General features: G+C 38.9%; 1 non-coding gene across 1 annotated transcript; it reads left to right on the top strand.

Annotated features, from left to right (window-relative positions):
• Positions 1–4340: 4340 nt before the first annotated feature.
• On the top strand, positions 4341–4448 carry LOC139036104 (U6 spliceosomal RNA). The gene has a single exon (XR_011488847.1). It is a non-coding gene; the product is annotated as a U6 spliceosomal RNA (small nuclear RNA).
• The last annotated feature ends 1248 nt before the right edge of the window (positions 4449–5696 follow it).

Below are 5696 nucleotides of genomic sequence, written 5' to 3' on the forward strand. Positions count from 1 at the left end.
GGTGACTGCAGCCATGAAATTAAAAGACGCTTGCTTCTTGGAAGAAAAGCTATGACCAATCTAGACAGCCTATTGAAAAGCAGAGATATTACTTTGCCAACAAAGGTCCGTCTAGTCAAAGCTATTTTTTCCAGTAGTCATGTATGGATGTGAGAGTTGGACCATAAAGAAAGTTAAGTGCTGAAGAGCTGATGCTTTTGAACTGTGGTGTTAGAGAAGACTCTTGAGAGTCCCTTGGATTGCAAAAAGATCAAACCAGTCAATCATAAAGGAAATCAATCCTGAATATTCATTGGTAGGACTGATGCTGAAGCTGAAGCTCTAATACTTTGGTCACCTGATGCGAAAAGCTGACTCATTGGAAAAAACTCCAATACTGAAAAAGACAGAAGGCAGGAGCAAGGGGAAAAGAGAGGACGAGATGATTGGATGGCATCACCAACTCAATGGACATGAGTTTGAGCAAGCTCTGGGAGATGGTGAAGGACAGGGAAGCCTAGGCATGTTGCAGTCCATGGGGTCGCATAGTCAGACACAACAGACAGACTGAACAACATTATGGGGTTAACAGATACAAACTAACTATACATAAAATAGAGAAGCAACAAGGATTTACTGTATACCATAGGGAACTATATTCATATCTTGTGATAATCTATAATGAAAAATAATCTGAAAATATATATTATATATATATATGAATCACGTTGCTGTGTACCTGAAACTATTGTAAATCAACTATATTTCAATTTTTAAAAGTTTATTAAACAGGTAAATATTTTCCTTCTCTTTACCTCATCAGTTTCTTAGCAAACTCCTACTTTTGGAATATAAAAATAAATCATTGCTATCTTGCCTACTTTACCCCAAAACACTAAATTGAGCCAACTGGTGAGGTTTTTATTACATGATTTTTATTAAACATTATGAAGTAATGTTTTCTTCATATAACAAAGATAAAATTTGTTGAAAATTTAGAACAAACCAAGTCTTATAATATTAAATTCCAAGCCCTCACAAAATGAATTGCTGCACTTTATATAAAAGTCAGAATGTCAAAACTATGACTACATTTAGTTATTTATCCAAAGAAAGCTCTGTAAAACCCTTTATCAAAAGGCATTTTACATGTAAGTAATAGCTACAAAAATGAAATATTTTCTCCATAATTCCAAAGCTAAAATCAATATATGATTGAAAATGTGTTCTGCTTTGCCAAACATTATAATCATTATGACATAAAAGTGATTCACAGTAACCATTACATCAAAAATATTATTCCTAAGATTACAACTTCCTGAGGAGTATGATCAAGTAAATGGGATGATTAAGTCCCCCGAAGGTTTGTTATTAACCCCTAAAGACAAACTCTTTACTGTTCTGGGCTTGGTAGTTACGACATATTTATTAGATGAAGTATTAAGAGCTCATTAACGTGGTAAGCAAGTTTCCTCTTTTGTTACTGATGTGTGAATTAGGTTATAATGGACTTGGCTCCTTAACTTATGCTCAATTCACTAATGTGCATATTTGATACCACTCTTCTTTTAAAGTATTAGACTTGCATGAAAATATGATCTGTATTTGAGACAGTTTATATCACATCATCATCTTATCTTTCCTGTTGATTCACATCTGCTGTTAACATTTTATTTCAATTTAGCTACAAATTCTGGCAGTTCTACGCCCCCTACTTTATTCCAACCTATCTACTTTTGTCCATCTCATTGCTAGTCCAAGCCACAATTCATCTCTCACTTGGATTCTTACAGTGGTCTCCTAACTCATAGTATATTCTTGCTTCCTCTTCTTTCCCCTATAATCCATTTCCCACAAAGCAACTAGAAGATTTTTCTAAACCACAGATATCAGATCATGTCACCTTTCTGCTTAAAACCACCCAGAGACCTCCTCGAAAATGGAACTCGGCCTATGAAGCCCTGTCTACTTCTACACCCCTTTCTCTTCTACTCTGTTCTCATTTAAACTAATTTGGCCTTCTTTTTATTTCTAGACCTCATCAAGCCCCTCCCAACTCCAGGTTTTCAAATGTCTGGTGCTCTTTTATTCTCTGTCTTCAGTTTAACCGCCTTCTCCTGAGGACTTCACTGGCCACAAAATCAAAGTGGCCCTTATGTAACCACCATGACCATGTAATGTGCTAGCACTTCACTCTGGTTATTTTCTTTAAAGCACTTATCACTCTCTAAAATGACCTTTTCTGTTAATTTTTAACGTGTTTATTGTCTATATCTCCTACTTGAAACATCATCTGCCTTATATCAGACACCTGATTTGTGTAAAGTGAAAGTTGAAAGTGTTAGTTGCTCAGTCATGTCCAATTCTTTGCACTCATGTGGATTGTAGCCCGCCAGGCTCCTCTGTCCATGGACTTCTCCAGGCAACAATACTGCAGTGGGTAGCCATTCCCTTTTCCAGGGGTTCTTCCTGACCCAGGGCAGGAGGATTCTTTACCATCTGAGCCACCAGGGAAGCCCCTGATTTTAGCCACCAAACCATGGCTAAAACATAGCAGAAGCTCAGTAAATGTCTGCTAACTGAATAAGAGTCTTAAAATATGCGACTCTTCATTGACGTTTTAAACTACACAAAACCTGTGATAGGGCTTCCCAGGTGGCTGAGTGGTAAAGAATCCACCTAACGATGCAGGAGACACGGGAGACACAGTTTCGGTCCCTGGATTGGGAAGTCCCATGAAGGAGGAAATGGCAACCCACTCCAGCATTCTTGCCTGAAAAGTCCCATGGACAGAGAAGCCTGGTGGGCTGTGGTCCATGAGGTTACAAAGAGTTGGACATGACTGAGGATGCGTGCACACAACTTGTGATTAAGACAGCAACATCTCTAGATATTAATAATTTCAAAAATGTGGCTCTGCGGAGAACTGCTTATTTGGTCACCTGCAGCAAATAATTTGTCAGGTAAGTAGCTTAGCAATAATCATCTATGAATAAAAAACAAAACCAATAATGTAGCACATTGTTTATTTTGAATTAAGCTCTCTGTACAAGCATGACAGAGAAAAATAATCAGTCTCTTGGCAACTAAAGAGAGGTATCCCTAAGTAAGAAATATGTAAGGAGAGGATAGATTTGGACAGGTAGCTTTTAGAACTCTAGTTCTGATTATTGTTTTGGAGAGGATGAAGAAAAAGGCAAAAACGGACTTTCACATACCAAGTAAAGTCCCAGGGACTAATACAGAGTCATTAAACACACATACACACCACCCTCCTCCCAAGAAATTAGGCCTTAGACTGACTCAAGTGTGAGTTACACTTAGTAACTTGTTTCCAAAAAGTGAAATATGAAAAGAGAGGAAAAAGTAACTTTACAGTGCATAACCCGGCAGACACTACCTTGTTCAGGTGACTGAGGTAGGTATCATCACTGATAAGCCATGTCTATAGCATGTACCATGGAAATAGCTGATAAGAAGGGCACTTCTCCTCTGTGGTAATGTTCCCCTCAAGCCCGTAACTCCAGTCTAACCATGAGAAAAATGTAAGACAAATTCAATAACAGAAGGGCATTCCAAAAACTACCTAACCAGCATTCCTCAAAACTGTCTAAGTTGTTAAAAACAAGGAAAATCTGAGAAGCTATCGCAGGCTAGGAGAGGCTGTAAAAGACATGATGACTAAATATAACATGGATCCAGAAACAGAAAAATGGACACTAGGGCAAAACAAGTGAAATCTGAACAGAGTGCAGAATTTAGTTAATAATAAAGTAACAATGCCAGTTTCTTTCCATAAAAAAAGCTGAGTTCTAAAGTTTTGATGGTTTTGAACTATGGTGTTGGAGAAGACTCTTGAGAGTCCCATCGGCTGCAAGGACATCAAACCAGTCAGTCCTAAAGAAAATCAGTCCTGAATGTTCATTGGAAGGACTGATGCTCAAGCTGAAGCTCTAATACTTTGGCCTCCTGCTGCAAAGAACTGACTCACTGGAAAAGGCCCTGATGCTGGGAAAGATTGATGACGGAAGGAGAAGGGGACAACAGAGGATGAGATGGTTGGATGGCATCACTGACTCAATGGACATGAGTTTAAGCAGGCTCCAGGAGTTAGTGATGGACAGGGAAGCCTGGCATGCTGCAGCCCATGGGATTGCAAAGAGTTGGACACGACTAAGCAACTGAACAGAACAATACCAGCTCCTTAGTTTTGACATATGTACCCCCCAGCTCCATAAGATGCTGAGGTAAAAGAACTCTACTGTGGAGTATACAGGAACTCTGTACTATCTTTGCAACTTTTCAGTTAGTGCAACATTCTTCTAAAATTAAAAGTTATTTACAAAGACAAGGCAGCTCAAATGTTCAGCTTCGGTAGCATCCATACTAAAATTGGGGCAACAGTACAGAGATTAGCATGGCTCCTGCACAGAGATGACCCACAAATACAGGAAACATTCCATATTTCTGATTCACCCTGCAGTAGAATAGAAACTAACACAACACTGTAAAGCAACTATATTCCAATAAAAGTTAATTTTAAAAAAAGACACAGTAACTTTATATGGACAATCTCAAAGATATAGCATTTATTGATATGCTCAGGGTGAAGTACAGGTGTATTGCATGCAACCACTTCTGTATTTAAAAGATTGTGTGTGTGCACGAACCTCTTTATACATAAAATCTCCTTTCAAAGGTGAACCAATAATATATATATAACACATTAATATAAAAAGAGGAATGGGACAACTGGAGTAAAAGAAAGCAAAAAGGGGGTTTCCCTGGTGTCTCAGTGGTAAAGAATCTGCCTGTCAGTGAAGCAGACACAGGTTTGATTCCTGATCCGGGAAGATCCCACATGCCATAGAGCGACTAAACTCATGGGCCACAACTTCTGAGCCGGTGCTCCAGAGCCCAGGAGTCACAAGTGCTGAGCCCACAATCACAACCGCTGAAGCCTGGGTGCCCTACAGCCCGTGCTCCGCAGTAAGAGAAGCCACAGCAACGAAAGGCCCTCGAACCACACCTGGAGGTTAGTCCCAGCTCACCGCAACTAGAGAAAAGCCCACACAGCAACAAAGATCCACTATGGCCAAAAACTAACTAGACTATTTTTAAAAGGAAAGGATTTACTTTTACCTACACATTCACTTTAATATTTTTAAGATTTTATATTCATGTATTATCCATTCCAAAAGTAAGTTAAATACGTCCCTAATATCATCTCACGATCAAGGGCTGATAAGACTCTAAATGATCACTGTTGTATATGTAAAACAGTTGTTTTAAATAATAAATAAAGCTCTATGGTGTCCACAATAAATTTGTAGAACTCAGCCGTGATAACATACTGGAACAGTAATAAAAGCATTAATATAGGAATGACTGTACTAATGTGTCAGGAATAACTCTAAAGTGTTAGTGTGTGTGTGAGAGTCCCTCAGTCATATCTAACTCTGTGAGCCCAAGGACTGCCAGGCACCTCTGTCCAGGGAATTCTCCAGGCTAAATACTGGAGTGGGTAGCCTAAACCTTCTCCAGTGGATCTTCCCAAACCGAGAATCGAACTGGGGTCTCCTGCATTGCAAGCAGATACTTTACCAACTGAGCTACAGTGTTATATATGTATTAATTCACAAATACCTATGAAATCAGTGCTATTATTTACACAAAGGATTTTCAGTATGACTACTGGCATTATGCACTAATGAGGT

Source organism: Odocoileus virginianus, chromosome 7, assembly GCF_023699985.2.
Source record: "Odocoileus virginianus isolate 20LAN1187 ecotype Illinois chromosome 7, Ovbor_1.2, whole genome shotgun sequence".
NCBI classification, from domain to species: Eukaryota; Metazoa; Chordata; class Mammalia; order Artiodactyla; family Cervidae; genus Odocoileus; species Odocoileus virginianus.